This window comes from Bombus vosnesenskii, unplaced genomic scaffold, assembly GCF_011952255.1.
Source record: "Bombus vosnesenskii isolate JDL3184/JDL3185 unplaced genomic scaffold, Bvos_JDL3184-5_v1.1 scf7180000014522, whole genome shotgun sequence".
Lineage (NCBI taxonomy): Eukaryota > Metazoa > Arthropoda > Insecta > Hymenoptera > Apidae > Bombus > Bombus vosnesenskii.
In genome coordinates this window covers 19,255-40,904 of record NW_022883499.1, presented here as the reverse complement: position 1 = coordinate 40,904, position 21,650 = coordinate 19,255, and the positions used below count along the sequence as shown (strand labels likewise).

The 21,650-nt window shown below is 33.8% G+C and overlaps 1 pseudogene; it reads left to right on the top strand.

Annotated features, from left to right (window-relative positions):
- The first annotated feature begins 2,755 nt into the window (after nt 1–2,755).
- Nucleotides 2,756–3,442, top strand: LOC117239972 (annotated as a pseudogene).
- The last annotated feature ends 18,208 nt before the right edge of the window (nt 3,443–21,650 follow it).

The window sequence follows — 21,650 nt, the reverse complement described above, 5'->3', positions numbered from 1 at the left end:
ATTGGCGCCTTCGACGATTTAATACGGTATCCATTTTTATCATTTTAATAGTTTCTACAAACTAAGACTAAATTCACACCTCCTTGATACTAGTTTTCGACTATCAATTAGTTTGAACAAAAAGGGAAAAGAGCCTAACGGCAGTCGATGACGTTACTGTGAAATATGTTATGGTATTTAAATAATCAGCCAGATAAAATTCATATTAATCCTTATATTATATTATCGATATTCGTTCATTTACTCGTGCTAATTACAAAATAAAATGTTCTCTTTTCTTGAATAACACCTACATCATCGTCTGCGATATTTAAATTTCTTATTTAATACTTATTTAAAAGTCAGGTACCTTTTTAATTCCTCTCAAGTTAAACGAGTAAATTTACTCGTTATAGTTGTAACATAAAATGGCTATTTTCTTCAATACCACTTGCAAATATTAATTATGTATCGAATAATATGTACCAATTGGCTGTAATCGCGGTTAGGTATTTCTTCGTTTGATCTATCAAGAGATCTATTAGGCTATTAGCGAAAGAGTTATTGATTCCTCAAAGATGTATCTTAACTTAAATCTTAAAGATCAACTAAATGATTATATTTGATTAGTATTCGACAGTGTCTATCATATTCAGCCATCTTCTTTTATAATTGATACTGCTCGGATCAATTATTTTATAATAAATTGCAGATTATGCCACGGTATATTATAAGATATTTGTCTATAGCTCTTTTTTTCTAATTCATTGATTTTATTATTAGTCTCGCTGGTTTTTCCTGTGAGTATCTGTTGTACGTACATTGGAAATACATAATGGATACGTACATTATATATATATTTTAAAATATAAAAATAAAAAGTTAACAATACTATTATAAATATTGCTATTATAATTAATTAATAATAATTTAATTAGATAATTAAATTAAAATAATTTATAAATATTTAACGTAATAAAATAAAATTTTTTAATAAAATTGATAAAAATTGAATTATCTTGTATATAAGTATATATTAATATATAATTATTAATTTTAAATATATTAATTTTTAAATCTTTATACATATATTTAATTTTATAAAAAAATTAAAATATAAATATAAATATTTTAACTTTAAATTGAAAAAAATGTATTATATATAATTAAATATTTATATATAAAAATTAATATAAATTATAAATATTTTATTATCTTGAGATACATAATTAAATTATTATTAATAGGTAACATTAATTTATAATTATTTATTTATTTATATATATATACGTCGGGTTTACATTAGAATTAGGGTTAGGGGCGTGAAACGAATCTTCGTTTGGGTTACACGTTGTCGTTATGCAATAGAGAAGACATTGACTAGTGCAAATACGATTACCATAGAACCGGACAAGTAACCGTGGTTATTAGATATTCGAGAGACTAATGACATTGATCCTAGGTGCAATAACGAATCCGCGGACAACGGGACGGTAGTCGTACACACTCGCAAAAAATCTAAGTTGGATTCTGTGTTAATATTCGCTGACCGTAATGAGTTAATCCTTTTTTGTCGATGAGACCGCAAGAGAGAGAGACTTTCCGACCCGGTGATACCGCAGAGGAAAAATATGACGGGGTGTGTCTAAGGACACGAGATCATCGGATTCGTCGGGGACATCCTACGTTCGGAAAGTAAGGGAAATTGACGTTGCTGCTAATTGGCCAATCTCCATATCGGTAGTTAGAAAAGGATGCTAGCCGCCCTTGAGGGAGGGTTGCTAGTGGGAGACGTCGTTCGTGGAAAAATAGGTCTCTCCTGTCTTCCCGTAACTGGGACACAGGCTGTGTATCTGTTGAAGGATTTTAGGTAACTAAATATTAGTGTTTATGACGGTCCTCGGGCTAGCCGATCACGTACTGTGGAGACGCATCGACATCTGGTAAACATCCTGCCCGGAGAATAGGATCTGCGTGTGGCGAGCGACAGAAACCGTTGGAATGTTTACTGCCATGTGCCGCTACAAATCTTTCTTTTAAGGAGAGCTATAGGATTACTTAATGCCTTTGTTAGATGGAGAGTTCGTCCCGTTGACCGTGTGACACCAATTACCTCTCAGAGAAAAGACATCGACTCCCGACTGTCGGACGCCAACGCCGCGACGCATCTTAGTCCCCATCAGAGATAAGGCCCCAACCCCGACTTTCGGACTCCTTGGAATCCACACCAAACCCCCCAACATCCCCAAGCCAGGGTGTATATAAGCCGAGACTTCATCCAGCCCGGGGAGTTCTCGTTCTAGTTGCTGTTCTTGTACAACACCCCTTTCTCTGTTCAACGTTATTCTACTGTAAGTGCCAAAGTCATAATAAAGTTCGATAAAAGAGAATTAATAGTTGGGCTACGACTCAGCTTTCTTTTCTCTCGCAACCCAAGTACCAACTTTACGTGACATTTTGGCGATCCGTGCCAGGATCCATCAACTTCAAGAAAACAAAATTACGCATTTCGGCATACGTGCATCATTGAAGATTGAGGGATCAGCGGACCTCTGCAGATCAGCTCACTTTGCGTGAAAACGACTTCTACGGAAAGCGGACTACAGTCATCACCAAAACTGAAACTGGTCACGAAAAGAAGAATATTCAGGTAAAGAACTGGATTCTTTTAAATATTATCGTACTCGTCGCAATAGCTTCGCTAGTACAGACTCCAACAACAGTACAATAACCACTATGAGCAAAAAATCAGAAGATACATCTTCTGTTAGCCCTATGGCTACTGGTGTGGATCCAAGTATTCGGGCCATACTAGACGCTATGCAGAAGCAGAACGAAATCAAGTTAAGAAAACTGTTAAAGGAGACTATTAAAGCAGCGACTAGTCGGAGTTATCAGGGTAGTTTAGTTTCTCATAATTTGAACAAAAGCTTGGAGAAAACAGACGTTACTGTAGGAAATGAAGAAATGGTTTTGAAAGAATTTTCAAAAGAATTGCAGTCTAATGTAGAAAATTCTTATGAAAAGAAAGTATCAATTGACACCGCTTCACAGGATTATATTTTCATTAAAACAGACTTAATGTTTGATGTCAATAGCTCAACAGAATACCAGAAAGAGTCTGTGAAACGAAGGAAAGAAGATATTGCAGTATTGTATAATGATTTGTCACCATCTTCGTCACAAGATACACAAAATTTACAAGAATGGTTTGACAAAAAAAGTAAAAGTTTAGGAGAAGCAGAAAAAGATCATAACAAGAAGGATAATATTTCAATGAGAAATATTTTGGACGGCGATACAAATAAAGAAAACCAAATTGAAACGAAGGAATTAGAAGCAGTTAGTAAATCAACTGCTGAAAATGATACAAAATCAATAGATAACGTTGAACAAAATATATCATTAGAATCCATACAAAAAGCAAGAGATAATGCTTACAATAATGAACATTTGCTTATAGAAGAAGACCAAATGATGACAGCGAAAAATGCGTGTGACACTACAGAATCAAAAACTTCAGCAGATCTTATGTCGAGAAATTTAGATGCTAATACACAAGAGAAGTTTTTAGAGAATAAAGATGACAAGAATCCATCTCCATCTATGTTAGATAGTAGTAAACGGAGCAGTCGTTATAATGTTTCTGCAAAGCCTGCTACTTCGCCAAAATTTGAAGAAATTGTTTATAATCAAACCAGACAATCAAACACAAATAAAATTTTGCGAAGCGCTTTAAAGACGAAATTAATCGAAGACAAGTCTGAAATAATTAATAAACAAAAGGCATCGGAAAATGTAGAAAATAAATTTGCCAAAGAAGAAAAAAGAGGTGTTAAACAAAAATCAATTTCAGATAGTGAAAACGAAACAACTGATAAGTTCGTCAACGAAGGGAAGTTCTTTTAACGAACACAGCTAGTGATAGCGATAGGTATAAATCTGTAGAAAATGATAATGCAGTAACGGGTGTAATAGCAACTGATGAAGCGAAACATAGAGGCAGACCTAGGAGATCGGATAAAGTCGAAGTTAAAAAAGATGAAGATACAAGGAAGATCCTACAAAATGAGAAGGGTGGATTAGAAGAACAAAGAAAACTCGAAGAAGATACAAAAGAAGAAACTACAGAGACAGAAGTCAATTCAAAAGGTATATTAAATAATAAGTGCGATTTACTTGATACCGAAAGAGCTATTGAAATTAATGATACGGTTCAAGATATTAAATTTACTGAAGGTAGAAGCCGCACTCAAAGTGATATGGAAGATGTAGTAGAAGATTCACAAGAATTATCTAATAAAAGTAAGTTATCAGAAATAAGGATTGCACTTAACAAAATTGAATATACAAAAACTATTTTACGGAATAAAAAGAATTCATTAGAAAGAGAAAGAGGAGTAAGAGAAAAGAAGAAAATGTACAGACAGAAATTATTTCAAAAAATATATCAGATGATAAATGTGATTTGCTTTAGAAAAAAAAAAAATATTATCCACAAACTACATTAGGAATTTATCTATTTTAGTGAGGAGAAAGAGACAGGATAGAGGAGTTGATCAATAGACTGTGGATTTTGAAGCGTTTATGAAAAACTTACAATTTTAATAAAATATTCAATGTAAAGTCTTCGTTATAATATTCAAATAAATAGATGAAAAAACTGAGTTTGCATAATTACTCATGGCTTATTGATCAATCATGCGACTCGTTCAGAGGTAACTCGAGTTGTAAAGGCGACAATTTATTAAAAATGGTATATCTGACGTACGATGCATTTGCTCATGTTAAACTATTTAAATAAGTATAAAAATCACGCGAAAAAAAATCTACTGAAAATAATGTTGAACTAGTTAATAATAATAAATCATATAGTGAAACACAAACCTTAAATCAAGATTTTAAGTTCAAAAAAAAAAAAAAAGAAAAAAAGAAGAAAGAAGTTGATAAAATGACAGCAACATGTAGCAGCAGGCGAGAGAAAATAAGCCAAATTTCTAAAAGAAGAAACGATGCTCAAGAACTCGAAATTTCTCGAGTGGATATGCTAAACAACGAATTTAATGAACAGTTGAAAGAACGTGAAACAGCAATAGAAGACTTACATCAAATGTTAAAGCATCAATCGGAAATTCATAAAGTTACCTTAAATGAAGTAAGTTTGAAAATAGGAGAACTCTCTGATAAAATTAAATGTTTTAAAGGAAAAGATAACCAGATACCGAAACGTAATGAATTACTCGAAGAAGAACAGAATAAATGGAGAAGTTTAGAAAAAATGATTACAGAAAAACTTGAAGAAGAAAAATCCCGTTAGGAAACAGCTGAAGACGAAGTGAGAAAGCTTTCCAAATATAACGAGCAACTTCTAAAAGATTATCAAGAAATCCATAAAAAAAAAGAGAGAGAGAGAAAGGAAATACGCTGAGGTTGTTCATCATAATCACAGGTAAAGAATTAAACATGTACCTCAACTGAAAGATAAAGTCAATCGACAGGATTTATATGCGAAGAACATAAGAACACAATATATAGAACAGCACAAGATGATCGAAAAATTGAGAGCAAAAGGAAAACGTGTGCATAATAAAGGTAAAGAGAACACATAATGTATCTCCACCAGGGGCGCATGATCCAAAATTAAATAATAAAATAAAAGGTTTTGTTACTGAAAAGTTAGAGAGATTTCATGACAACAAAAGCATTGCCTGTGCAGAGTGCAGTGTATCAATGTGCACTAAAAATGCAAGCAACGTGACGATTACTTTTAGAACACCACAAGCACCACGAAAACACAATCAAGACCAAACAAGATCAAGTTCAAAAGTGAAGTTACGCGAGCTTATTACTGCTAACGACCAAAAATTGAATTACGATCCCGAGCATCAACTCGCTGATCTTCAAGTAGAATGTTCCGACAAAGACAGGACGACACAAGAGTTCGAGAAGCACATAGAGGACATGAAGGAGGAAGTGCAAAAATTAGAATTGCAACTCGACGAGTTACAAAAAAAAAACACACACACACCCACGTAAAAAGAGTTCAATCTTTTGGAATACAAATTGAAGAACTAACAATAAAATTAGAAGAAATAACATAAGTCACAAATATGAAGTTGACTTGCTGGAACAAAAAAAAAGGCCAAACTTAATTCATGTGTTAGTAATTCAATGGAGGAACGTGAAGCTGGAGCTAAAGATGCAAAAGAGATAAAATGTAGTTCTTGAACCACAAGGACAAATAATCTGCCCTTCAATGTGAACTAGACGAACTAAAGGGTGAATATGAAAAAGTGGGTGATTTTGGATATAAATATGAAGAAGAAACTAATAAATTGAAACTGGATTTTAGTAAAGTAAAAGATATGAACGAACAAAATAATTTTCTTAGAAAAGAACTGGAAAACGTCCAAAAACTTTCCAAAGATGTTAATAATCGCTTACTCGAGGCGAACCAAGAATTAAAAGATTCACATAGAAAACACACTCTTATTTGAAAATTGAAAAAAAGAGAAAAAAAACATCAGGAAGAATTAGGTGATATAATAAAACTTCATGATGAAGAAAAATATAAACTGATACAGCATTGGTGTTCTGTAGAATGTCAAACTGCCATAAAGGGTTACATTGATGGAAAAGTGCAGTAAATATTTAAATAACAATCCATGACTTCTTAAGTAATTGTAACAATCTTGATGTTTTACTATGGAACAACTACATGAAGTGCACAGTGACATTAATAAAGTAGAATCATCGATAAAAGTAGATGTATCTTCTTCATTAATATCAGAATCAACGACTGATATTATAAAGAATGTGCATGATATTCCAGAAAATCAAAAAAAAAAATAAGTCACAGGAATGTACAGATAATACAATTCAAGATGGTTTAGTAGTAAATAAATGTGATGTAACAGATTTAAATAAAAACAAAAAAAAATTTTTAAAGTAAGGAAAGTAGTGAGACAGAGAGCATAAAGAACGCTGCGATTAATGAAGTAGAACAAGAAATAATAAATAAGGACCCACAAATTGATGATCAATATAAAAAAAAAAAAGATGAGAAATTTCAAGAAGAGCAAGCAGAGAATACAACTGAGATTGGAGATCATTCAAGATATGCAGGTGACACATCTTTAGATAAAGAAAGTACGAACGATGTTGAAATATTTAATACAAATGAGGGTGAACAAAACATTGAGAAACACAACGTTTGTACAGTGTTAAATATAGATACAGTTAGTGTTACTAATGCTCAGTGTCAAGCATTAATTAAAACACTTGGTGAAACTTTTGATGATAAAGCCCAAACATTGCATCTCACGGATACAGACACAGATTTGTCTAAACTAGTTGATAGTAGTTCAGAAGTAATGGTACTGACTGTAGAAACTACTATATATTAATGATATGAATGAAAGTACGGAAAAAAATATTGTTTTAACTGTACATGAAAAGGATGCTGTTGTAAATTCCAATGAAGAAAAAAAATGTTTCTGCAGAACAAAAAGGAATGAAGAACGCTGAAATTGTAAATGAAGAATTTAATTCGATAGGTTAAGCACGAGAAAGTGATGGAACAATTATAGAAGTAATTTCAACAGAAATTGTGGCTCAAGAAGTTTCTGAAAATTGTAGCCAGAAATACAATTATGACATATTAAATCATACAAAGACAAGAAACGATTCTATAACTCCTATTACCTCAGGAGTAATTAGTGATCTAGAAACTGCAGATGACATTGATATTAAAGAAAAGAATAACAAGAAACAACAAATGGAAATGGCAAGATTGATCTTTTGATAGTTCACATAAAATTAATGTAGAAAAGAAAATTATTCATAATAAAATTGTCGTACTTATACATGTTGCTAATACAGAAGGAAGGAATAAATCTATAAGTGAAGCAGATAAAGTGCGCATAACTAACAAAAGAAGTGTCATTCAGGATATCTTTGATGATTGGGGCATTGAAAATGCAGAAGATGACAGTCAGTCGGTATCTAAAGCTCCAAATACTGTGGAAATTGAATTGAAAAGTTTACTAAATGACACAAAAACACGAACTATAGAGGAAAGCACAGTTGTACTGGTTGAAGAAGAAATTACATGCATGGAAAAAGAACCAGTTGTAGATGCTGAAAAGGCTTTAGAAGTTGCTAAACAAAACAAAGAAATGCAAGTATCAAAGGAACAACTGGATAACAATCAAACTATAAAGAAACAACAAGATAGTATAAAACCATTACTCAAAGACCACTAACTCATTCTATATCACAGGCTGTTAGAAAGTCTACAAAAGATTCAACACGTGATACTGCGGCATTTCGTCAAACTTAGCAAACTATCCCTATTAATCGTAGTCGAAATTTAACCAGCCAACAACCTTCACAGGTTGAAATAGCAAAAGCATATACCACGACGAGGAAGAACAAGTACAAGTCGAACCAGTCAGAGTCCAATTCCATCGCTCCATACTGAGGAAACACCAAGATTTTGGAGGACCAAAATCAATCTAAAGAGGGGGGTATGTGACATCAATCACATCTCAACCTACATCAGTGATAATACATCGACACCCGACCTTCGGACACTTTTGGACACATCACCACCTTATCATCATAGCATACACCAAGGCTGTGACGCACCTCCGTCCACATCAGAGATAGGATATGGACCCCCGACCTTCGGACACTTTTCTACATCATAACCTACACCTAGCCCCTCAACATCCTAAAACCAAAACGTATATAAACCGAGACTTCACCCAGCTCGGGCAGTTCTTGTTCCTCTTCTAGTTGCTGTACTCATACAACCCCTATTCTCCGGTTCGGTGTTATTTTGTAAGTGTTTATAATAAAGTTTTATAAAGGAAAATAAGTAGTTGGGTTACGACTCAGCCTTCTTACTACCACCCAAGTACCAACTTTACGTGACAGGAGCCGCCTCGGACCTAAGACTGATAATATAGGACTTGGGTTAAGTAGTAGAAAGGTAGTCGCGATACACTATGTGGTTTTTAATAGTTCTTACACACGGTGTGTACGCGAACCTTTCCCACCAAACTAGATTAAGAGTGGGGCCGCTCCACTGGGATACGTCGCAAGAGAGGGTAGGAGATCCGACCGGCCTTGGATACAGTGTCCGGCCGTGGGAGGGAGGAATCCGTCTTCAATGTCTCTGCCATGTACATAGCTTTGTTTCCCCCTCCTTCCATTGTGTCTAAGGCATGAGCCTGCTAGGTAAGCCTTACTGATGAGTCCACTAGCAGGCTCTGGACGAAACACACTTTTTTTCTTCTTTTTCTCCGTCTTCCTTCATATATCCGTGATAATTGTAGGCTGCTGGCTGTAGATGTCGCTTTGCCGGGGTGTAGTACTGCTGTATTTCCTTCTTATTTAGATGTCGTGGAAGAAACATCGGACTTTGGAAAAGTACGAGGTGCCGGGATTTGAACCCGGGATCCGAACGTTTGTACTCTATGGCGCTAACCACTGCGCTGCCGTCGTCCGACACTAGTTGGTTTCGAGTGGTGAGATTTGCGTTCTCGTGTGCCGCCACGAGAGGAAATCTCAGTGTGGGTGTGCTTTCTGAACGAAAAACGCGGATTCGTTGTTCACACTTTTCGTTAGGAAAGTGAGGGTGCCCATTGATTATAGCCAACGTTAATGAACGAAGATAGGAGGAGGAAGCCTCCTACCAACGTGGCTCGTGGGTGACATTGTTTATTGGAAAAATAACTACCCGCTTTCTCCGTTATTTGTAAGAGTGCGCAATAAACCTAAGTATTGTTCTAAGGACCATCCATAAACCGAAAACACTTACAGGGTTAGAGATTCCTTCAAGCTATTAAGATTACGTCAAAGGATTCAGTTTATAGTATATAGTATGTAGTAGATCAGTATATAGTATAAAGCTTCAGACGGCGCACGGACCATCGTACGCGCCGTAACATAGAGAGTTATAAGAATATACATAAAATATAATTAAACATCGCAAAAGTAACTTAATTAGAAATGACTAGAATGTATGATGTATAATATAATGAATTCAAATTGTCTAAAAAATATTACAAATTTATAGAGATTTTACTATAAAATGCTTTTAACAGAAGCTGATATAGTTATATAGCATTTTCAAGCATTTACGAACATTAATGTACGAATTTGAAATTAGCAATATTGAAGCGCGGTACTCGGAAAGACGAATGTACATGGATAATTGTATGCACCAATCAACGATACGGTTATAATTGCATGCTTGATAGAAAAATATCATCGTAAAATTGATATGATTTCATGGAAACGCGTCTAACTTGGTATCTCGAAAGTATCTTAAGCAAACTAATTAGCGTGCCTGTTATGTCTTTTAAAATGTAAATTAACATGTAACAAAGAAACCTTCATCAATTTGATTCGCTTCAAACTGCGCAAATAAGTAGTATAAATAATATTTGTGATAGATTTGGCATCAATTCCATGTTTCCTTTAATATTTGCCTTTAGAAAGTCCGATTCGTTTCACGATTATACAAATTACTAAAAAAATGTCTATATTAGTAATTTATTTATTTTGCATTAATCGTGACATGTTAGTTGCATTATGTTATATGTAAACTACCACAGAGGAAAAATGATAATCTTTCAGTTATTAGTTTTCTGATTTTAATGTCATTTTATGAGTACTTTAACACGAGGTACTTGTAAATGAAAACAACCAATTAGGTCTAAAAACATAAGCCTGTTACCAAGACTCTTATTAAATTGAACAAGCTTTTCAAAAATCGAACGTGTATATTAACGCGAACTTATTATTTGACTGATTTGATTGATTTGACTGACATCCGAAATTGGTGAGATCATATGAAATTTTGCTTTTCGCGGTTCGGTGTATAAGAACGCGTCACCGATTGCTCAACTTTCGATATAAAAAGCGGATCAAGTCTACCGGATTATCCTACAGACACGCATTAATTCGTAAGAGTTAGTCATCATCTGGATAATAATTATCTGAAGAAACTTTCAACGTGAAAATATAAAATTTTCATTGATTACATATTGCGTTCGCCATAATTGAAAAAATGGTAAACCTTCGATCTCATCTTTCTAATACACATTTTCTTTACCTCGTGATAAATAAATTCTTGGAAATTTAGGAAAATTTTCAGTGATCATTTTAAGGAATTTGACAAATTTCCAACGAGACTATGTGACACCGTTAGGTAAAAGTGATTCAAATGTAGTAGCGATATTAAACGAGAAATCTATAAAGGTGTCATTAGAAATTCTAAGAATGTTTCTGCATCTTTATCTTAGGTATTACGCCAATAGTTTTCATTACCGTGATGTAATATTTATCATGCTTATTTTGTACGTAAAACGAATCCTTGAAATATTCCCGCAGCTAACGAAGCATTTCCCAAAAGTTAAACCGAAGAAATTAACGCGAATAGTTAAGTGAAATTTTTCCATTAACTTGCTGACCAACCGGCAAATAAAAAATCATAAAAATTGTTTCAATGTGTTGAGGTCACGCATAACTTCTTTTTTCATTGACGATTACCAAACAGGTAAAATTTCGAAATTGTACGAAGGCCACGTGACCAGATCGTATTGGAATTTGAAGTGCATGGAAAAAGACAACTCGAAGTACAAACCTTGAGCTGTACTACTCGAAGTACAAACGTGAACTAATGGATGCAGAAAAGCAATTAACGCCAAACATCCGAACAGCATCTTGGAGCCCGTCATTGTTCTGAAATAAAAGAAGTGACGAATTAAAAAGACGCAGGACTAATAATAATAAAGGAAACTTAGTTCGTATTATAAATTGAATTTACATCAGAAAAGAAGCACGATCAAGCGAAACAGATCGTAGAAATGACAAATATCATCGATATACGTTTCAGTGTAATTTCACTTTTGAAAATTATTTAGTTTAATACGATCGTATTCATCGCTCCGAAACTTTCATTGTGCTGCAATTTGTGCTGCGTCTTTTTAATTTCTCTATCTTTCTGTGTTTTCGGAAAAATTACTTGAAAGATTAAGAATTGCTTGCCTTATTTTATTTTCGATTAGTTAGGATTTGATTATTCCAGGTAAGGTTTATTATTTATAACAGGTTTTATCACTTGTTTATTATTTAGGAGTTTGTTATTTTAGGATTAGTACCTTTTAGGATTTCTTATCCTTCGAGTTTCAGATATCTAGGTCTATTTCAAGATGTTTTATTACATTAGGATTATTTATTCGATTAAGATAATTTAAGAGTTTCACAATGTACAAAGAAATAATCGCGTGAAATTTAGATTTATGCTTTAAACGTATTAAACACGCGGTAATTTCAATGTCTATAGCCTCGAACGTGTTCTGATTAGTTGTGTCATTGTCTGTGACATTGAAATCACAAAAATCCATTGCAAGTGTGCTGTCATGCAATGTGGATGTAATTGGGTTTTTTGGGGTTAGGTTGGGGTTAGGTTGTATCATCTGCTTTGTACAGTACTATTTTAACGCAAGGACAGGAAAGTTATTATATATTTCCCGTCCATTATTTGAATCGTTGTGAAGTGTAACGAATTATATTCGATTCGAGGAGATGTTAATGAATTACCCATTTCATATGTAATTACATGGAAATAAAAATCATTGCAAAAATAATTGATCTAATGACAACGGAATTTCCAATATTTTTTTGTTTCGTCACGTCTTTTTCGTAATATATCTTTTATAGGTACGTGATTTATTAATCGTTCGAATGGAAATAATTATTCGTATAATATTCAAACGATTCTAGCCATAAAATAAATTAAAACGATACCTGTCAATGATATGCAATCTGCGTATGACGTCAACCTCGATCTATGCTTATACAAGAAATTTTATCAATCAATGACTAGATATACAATAATCAAATATTATAAAATTTCCTGAAAACCTTTAGGTGTTAATATCTTTAATATTTGCAAGTTATTGTTTAGCGCTAATTAGTTAGAATGTAACAAGTGGTGTACCAGAATTGAGATAATTAAGCCACACGAACAATCTTATTCAGATCTTTTTAATTTTTTTATTCTCTTTTGCTCTAATACTTCGTAAAATTAATCTTCATTAGCTACTACACTTCATAGAATAACAAGAGATAATTTTTCTTATATAACGTTTCATTCATAAAATCTATCATTAAAGTATATCTTCATAAAAATATCATTCCATACTAACGGTATATTTGGTGTCATACGATATAACAGTTACCAGTGATGACATATGTAACTTTATAAAGATATCTCGTTTTATTATATATTAAAAGAATGTACTCATTGCTGCTATATTTCAGATGAAAAAAAGGAGGCAACGATTTTACAGTAAAATCGTTCGTTTACAACTGATTCATTTACATTTCATGATAATACTGTGCATTCTGAATATGCTATGATTTGGTTTAAAATAATAAATAGTCCATTCTTGCATACTATTGCTCCAGCTTTACTTGTATTTTCGATATTGGTATAAATAGAAAGACAATTAATGTCGTTCGAGTCTATTTTCGGATCATTTATATTACGTTTAATCCATATAGTTATTATATGAGACATAGTATCGTAAAATTTGGAAGAATAAAACGTTCGTACAGGAAGTACATTTTATAAGAACTCCAACAAATCTGCGTGTGCACCTAAAATACAAACTGATAGTGATTGTTCATAAGTTTATATACATTATCTAATGTCAATCGAAGGTATCAATTCTTTTTCTCCATAAGAGTACTTTTTCATTTATATGTGTTCAAAAATACATGTGTTCAACCGTGAAGCATATGTCACCTACAACGAAAAAGAGTTTTCCTATACTTAATATTTCCTTTATATACCTATGAAAGTCTATTCTTCGCGTAGTATGAAATTATGAATAAATCTGGAATATTGTTCAATCTGAAAAGAAAAATAACTTATTGACATCATTCATTGATACGAGATTCAGAATGTTTGTTTTGTCTTGCAGAAAAAGAAGGCAGCCCTCCCTTTCTTTTAATGTGAAATAGAAAGCGAAAATTTGAAAACTGATTTTTTGGAAATTTACTTGCAAATATCGTTTTCAATATCGTGATTTTCTTCCCAATGGTACTGTACTTTCAAATTTTCCAGTATCCCTCTAAAAACAAAAAGTCGAACCTCGTTATTGTTAACGTAGGCATTACAAGGAAGCGAAGTATTAGAAAGCAGCTCCTTTTTATTATGGATTTCTTTATAATCATGTAAATAAGAAATTCCGGAAATTTTTTCCTCAAGAATTTAATTCTTGTGTTTTGATTGATAATTATTACACTGCATACTAACTTTTCGCATACTGTTCGCGTCTAACAGTTTCCTAATAATAATTACTTCAAAATTACATATGTTCTTGCACGAATTCAAAAGTACGTATGATACAATTACAATTGATTCTAAAATAATAATTATTTAAAGATATTAAGATACTAATTAAACGTTTCACTGTATTTAAAAATCTGGAACAACAAAATTTTATTTATAAAAAATGAAACTGTCTTTATATATTCTTTGTCATGATGCTATTTCTTATTACCATGTCGACATTTTTTAAAATTCATTTTGTTATCTCTACGCAATATGAAAATTCATATACTGCTTAATATTTTTTACATATTATCCATCCACCGCATGATATCTCCTGAAAAATCAAAATATTAATGTTATATTATTACAATGCTTCTTAAATTTCAATTTTTGACAAATTTGAAATCCAATATATTTTGCACAATTATTATTTATCAAAAAATTCCAAGTTAGTAACTTTCTTTTCAAATGGCAAATAACATATACTTTGACTTACCTGTAAGTTTTTGTTCCCTAATCATCATTTCCTCTTATAGAACACATCATTATTGTTCTCATAATTACTACCAGTGTCATAGATATTGTAGTGGCTACAACTGAATTAATAGAAAATGATAAATAACTGTGTATAACACTAACACATAATTGTGTATAACAATGACACATAACTTTTACTTACATATCTGTCGATAAGGGATTACTGTGATATCCTGTTGATGTTTCTTAAGGCACTTGATTAGGTGCGATACGGTATCATTCCTTATGGTATACTGTAGATAAGTATTTTAGAAAATAACAAGAATAAATCTAAATTATTCAGAGGTTCCAGTTTCGGCTTAGACATAAATACAGGACCATTTGCAAAGAAGAAAGGGTGCGTTTCTACAGCCTCGTTATAGTAACCATGAATACCAATCTCTGAATTACTGGTTACTAAACATAAATATCCTATAAAATTTAATATATTTCTTTAATTTTTAATACATACATGAGTTAGTAGTTCTAAATTATGAATCATCCTACCTGTGATATTACACTTTTCCTTATAATATCATCACTCAAGTGAACAACATTAAGATCATGTAAACCATGTCATCCTATCTTACTGTGAAGATACTTAGTTATGTTATCTAACATTATAAAAATATCATCAAATTCAAGATATGGTTCTTCGTTATATAATGTTCTAAAATTTGTCGTATATATAGGATGTACAAACCGTGATATCAAGGTATCAGTTCTTCCTTCCCAAGGGACAATTTCATTAAAATTCTGATAGAATTAAAAATTAATTATTAATATTCTAACAATCATATATGTTAAATACATTATAGTCAACGATATATACCTGAGCGAATGTAGGGGTGATTCCTTGATAATTATAAATGTCATCAGCCCACATCATTGTGCCACTTCTTTGTACTCCAGCCTCTAGATTAACAGCCTAAACAAACATACGAAATTTTATAGAAGCTGTACAAAATATAGTATATATGCGCAATATTGAAGCGTTCAAGGGGATATAAAGGTAATGTACATCACATACACGTGTACTCTCATGCAACAAAATACAATTAGATTTAATAGTATAAGCTCTTTTATTCATCATAATAGATTGGAAATTTAAGTGTCTTACGAGGGTGAGTAAAAAGTTACCCGCTCTGTCGGTGTAGAATTTATTTTAAGCAATTGTCAAAAAAGACATACATCATTTTTTGACATAATCACTCGATTTCTGTATACACTTTGTCCATTTGCCGAAGGACCTTTGTATTTTCTCATTAAAAAATGTTTTGGGCTGAGCTGCGAACCACGAATGCATCGTCGTCTTCACCTTTTCATCAGCTTTTCCGGCATCCATCTCGCACAAACTTTTTAAAACCCAAATCTGTCGTGCACTATTGCATAAGCAGAGCCGTGGCTGATTTGCAAATGATTTGCCACATTATCCAGTGTCACTCGTCTATTCCATAGAGCATAAGTTCATGAGCACGTTCAATGTTGTCATCGTGGATGTGGACGGGCGTCCAGCTGTTTTTTCATAACACTTGTGCGATCTTCTTTGAACTTTTGTGCCCATTCAAACACACTTCGTGACAAAACACTTTCTCCATAATGTGCATTAAATCTTTGATAAATATAGGCATCAAACATAACCTCCGACCACAAGAAACGAATCACAGCATCCTGCACTGTTTTCCTGCAAATCACCATTGCAAAGCGCCATTACTCGCGCAACGGTCACAAACGAATTGACGTAACACAATGAAACCTACGCAGCAGCACTGAACAGATATTGACGTCATACGAAGAGTGCAGATGGATCAATACGGTCGACAGAAGTTTTAACTATCTGGAGTGCGGATAAATTTTTACTGAGAGTCGTATAGGAATCTATAATCTGTAAGTACACCTTTGGCTGAATGGAAATTTCTCTTACATATAGTCAAAAATGCAGAAACTGTGTATTGAATTGGAAAGTGATAAAAAATAAGTGAAGTTTCGAGGTTGCATGTGATTGCATGAGTACACAGGACGCTTTTAGCGAATAAAAAATAATTTTGAAAGACACGAGACTTATCTTGTATTTTATGCACTCTCTGTGTCCGAATTTCCAGAAGCTCTCTATCTTATGAAGTGTTTTAGATTAGCCGGAAAATTTTGTACGTACATACAAGAAGTATACGATCTAAGTGGAATATTCCATTATTCTCTTGATACAACAGAAACGAAATTTACAGAACTTCTCAGAAAGTTGGTTTATTATTACCAAATTAATAGAATTAATATACGTTTATCATCTTTACATACCTAAGTCGTGGAGGTTTATCGTGCGTAAAAAATTAGTGTCGTTTCAAAGTTACATTTCGTACATTTTAAGCCTATAATTTGTAACGTACAAAACAATGTAAATTTGAGCTGTTTCTTATCTCCACAATAAGAAAATCCAACTTTACGTTTTTTACACAATGATATTTATGGAACAGTAATATCATATTATTGCATCGCTTGGAGAATGAAGTCAAGGTACGATGTGACCCTAGTGTGAACGCTGGGATACCCAGCTGTGCCGCACTTATAAGCATAAGACACAATACCTATTAAATACGAGGTTAATTCATGTTGTATCAGCAGTGGTCCGCCGCGGTCAGCCTGAGAGGATCGTTAAATTTTTAATCAAAGATACTGAAATATATCGATCGAATTGTATTGAAATTATACTTATATACAGTAATAATCTTCTATTGATTTGTGTATTGAAATACTCCAATTTATAACGTACATGTTATATGTATTTTGAGCAAAACTAAGATTAGAAGGAAATTAGATTAAATACCATAACGAGGTGCGAGAAGTGGGCAAAACTATTAAATTGTGTTTATCTATTATTTTTAATGTTTAAGACGTCGATTTGATGTTAATTCGAATCGACGTGTCTTCAGATACCGTATAGTTTGTAGTAACTCTGTAACTTAATTACCGTACAAGAATCCTCTCCACCCTGAGCATGTTCGGCGCATATTATACCATCAGTGATATCAGGTGCATTAGGAAATTTGGAATAAGCTATTTTGCATTAGGCGTTCTTAATCACTGGCATTTGTACTTCCATTAATGCATTACGTCGTTGTCGTCCTACGAAGAAAATAAGAAAGATATTTAAGACTGGAACTGTTTAATTTTATTATAAAATTGATATCACTTACTATATCTTAATGCTCCCCATCCAGCAACAAGGGGGTTATAGCCGACGAAGTTGCTCTTTCGTAGGGGCTCTTTCGTACAAATGGGATATACGTACCCTGAAAAATAAAAAAATAAATGAAAATGCATGAAACGAATGACCAAAAGTATGAGAAAGAATTGTACACGCTTTATGACACAATATATGTGTACAGTAAGAAATTTCAGGATATGATACTTCAGTAATACTCAATAGCATATATATATATATTTGAGGACTTACTCGAAAATGGCACCTCCTCCACCAATCTAAGAATGGCAATATTATGATTGTGTATGTTTTCTATTCCATCCATATGTGCACAATGTGCTGCGGTCAAAACATGCCTAGTCGATATCAGGGAACCTCCGCACTTCCATAGTGGTTTGTCTGGGTTTCGGGGATTACGAAAACCTAATGCAGCGATCCATGGCCAAGCGCCTAAAATGCAATAGTCATAGTTGTGAATATACATAATTTTTTCTCACATAACGAGTAACAACGATTATTACCTATTCGATATTCGATCATACAGCAGACGATAAGTACATACGTACAAATACTCCGAAATAGAGATTTGATAAAGACAGAAATTAAATTTTTATTCCAGTGGAATACAAATTATTAAATAATTCTATATAATTTCTATTTGAACTATACTGAACTATAAAGTTCAAACGTGTAATTTCTGCCCTAACAGTTTTTGATCTCTATCCATATTATTACTCCTATATCAATTTTTTATTTCAAGCAAAAAGATACTCTTCCTAACATGAAGTAAAAGAAAGAAATAATTCAAGTTAATAAGTAAAGTTACTACCGATAAAATCATAGCATTATTATTTAGTCTAATTGAAATGTACATTGATGTGCTGTTTAATGCCTTTAAAGTTCATTCTTTGCAGTAAATGGCTTATTATTAATCGGAAAGAAAGACATAAAACGTACCAAGTTCAGCTGATTTACCATCGACCACCACCCTGGTATGAGAGACGTTGCTAAAACCACAGTATGGTGGTCGCAAAGCCTTATACTTATACACAGTTTTTATTAAAATTTCTCTCTTCTCTTTGTTTGGATCGTTCGGACAGCAAACGATCGTAACATTGCCCTGGTATCTGCACACTGATCGTCTATAAAAATCGGTGGCTGTACGGTACTGTATCTGCCATATTTCTCGCAGAGGTTTACATTTTCTGTAGTCAAGGCACCTGCCTTCTTGATTGTCCGGTGTGGTACATTCTGGATCAAACAATTTTAAAACATTTATACAGTTCAAAGATGCGCAAGAAAGCGACACCGATTACTCAACTTTCGAAGTAAAAAGCCGATCAAGTCCACCGGATTGCCCTACAGACACGTATTAATCCGTAAGAGTTAGTCATCATGTTGATAATAATTATCTAAAGAAACTTTTCACGTGAAAATATAAAATTTTAATTGATTAGATATTGTGTTAGCCATACTTAAGAAAGAAAATGAAAATGAATGAAATGAAAGAAAAGGACGACCTTCAACCTCATTTTTTAAATAAACACTTTGTCAGTTTTGCGGTAAATAAATTCTTAGGAATTCAGGACAGTTTTTAGTGAATCATTTTGTTTCGACCGTTCGCGGAGAGACGCGATCGCGAGATAGCACGTCAACGAGAGTTGTAAGTTCCCGTTACGATTAAATAATCGACGCCACGAACTGATCGATCCCCTTATTTCGATTATGATAATAAGGGTAGTTCAATGAAATTCCACAGAATTAACACAAATAAATTAATGTTTATTTCAACAACTTATTAACTAGAAAGATATAAAAGGAACAAAAAAATGTAACTGCGTTTTGATTGATAAGTAATGCGCGACGTATCAGATGTGTTGACGGTTTAACTTCTCGAAAAGTTCTGAACGCCTTTCGATTTTTTTTCGTTTTTTCTGGAAGGCGACCCCCACTACGTTCGGATCACGCCACATTCTTTTACTGCGAGGTAAAATACGGGCCACGAGTCGACGTTTCTGGAAGTCGCCCTGCTTAATGAACCATGCGCTTGCCACTACAATGTTTGTTTGCCGGGCAGACACGACGATCCGTCTGCGACATTATAGTGCCGCGATCGATAGTTAAGATTATGACCTATGGTAAGCCGCATGGCGTAACATTCTCCCCCCGTTGAGAGGGTACCGATCAAACTAGCGAGGTGTGGTTGAAGTTCCCATCTTATTTCGTTTCGGTGGCTAGTTGTTCGGGTTTCTCGAGATCGGGTTGAATTGGCAGTGGGACAAGCCTTTTGACGCCCCGATCCAAGATGCTCTTTGCCGTCTGAACTGTAGCTGTCCGGACACTGTCACGACCGGCATACTTCAAATCCGACGGACTGACGATAGAGATAAAGCACTCGGCGACAATGTATATCGCTGAAGTGCCTAATGAACCATCAACATCCCAACGGCCCTTCCACCGAAGGTTCTAGAAGAAAGAGCACGTGGCAACGGTCGCGGACGCCTAGCAAATGCATGGACGGTGGGGATGTTGAGGGATGACAAAAGAAAGTAATCGGATCCGATCGAAAGTAAAATCATAAGAGTCAGTCTTAAAAAGTCACGCCTAGAGTTCGGAAGTAGATTGTAAAGTGTATTGATGTTAGAAAAAAAATAAAGTTTTCTTTTTTTATTTTTTACCTCAAATTCCTTTTTTATTTTATTATTTTACGTGACAACACCATCGGCGCCTGGATGAACTCGGCCTAGAGGCCAATGCATGGAGGGAACGTTGTCCTCTCTGAGGATGACGATTGTGCCCTTTTGGATGCTGTGTCCACCCTTGCTCCATTTATTGCGGTCGGTTAGCTCTTTCAAATACTCCTTATGCCAGCGGTTCCAAAAATGTTGTTTAAGCTGTTGGATATGCTGCCATTTGGAGAGTCGGTTCGATGGAATGTCCCTGAAATCTCGATCGCGTAAACACATTAATGAATCGCCAATGAGGAAATGTCCGGGAGTGAGGGCTAGGAGATCATTTGGATCGGTGGAGATAGAAGTTAGAGGGCTGGAATTGAGGACTGCTTCTATTTCTATGATAAGAGTATTACGGTGTTAAGCTCATATGTTTCTGTTTCTCCACTCGCGCTGCGCCATAATATCCTTTGATATTTCCGATCCTCTGGTCGTACGAGGAATTGCCGATACATTTTCTCGATGTCGCCAGTGAGTACGTACTGATGAGCGCGGAATCTAATTAATATACAAAATATATTGTGAATTGATTCGAGAATATAGGATTTCCCCATTTTCATGATTATCGTGATTTTTGTATAAATATATTTTTTAAGATACTAATAATTAGGTACTTATACTACTTGATAATACTTGATAATACTAATTTAGTATTATCAATTATTTTGCATTTATAATTCCGCCTCTAGTATAAGTGTTAATTGAAAACTAACTTTATGTTTCAAAAAGTACTAGCAAAGTCGTTGAGTAACAAGCCACTGATGCTAACACAAATAGCATTGTCGTAATTAAATATTTCTAAATATTCATTTTTCATTTTGAACCTGTAGAAACAATTTATTATATATACTATTAGCTAAGTAATTGC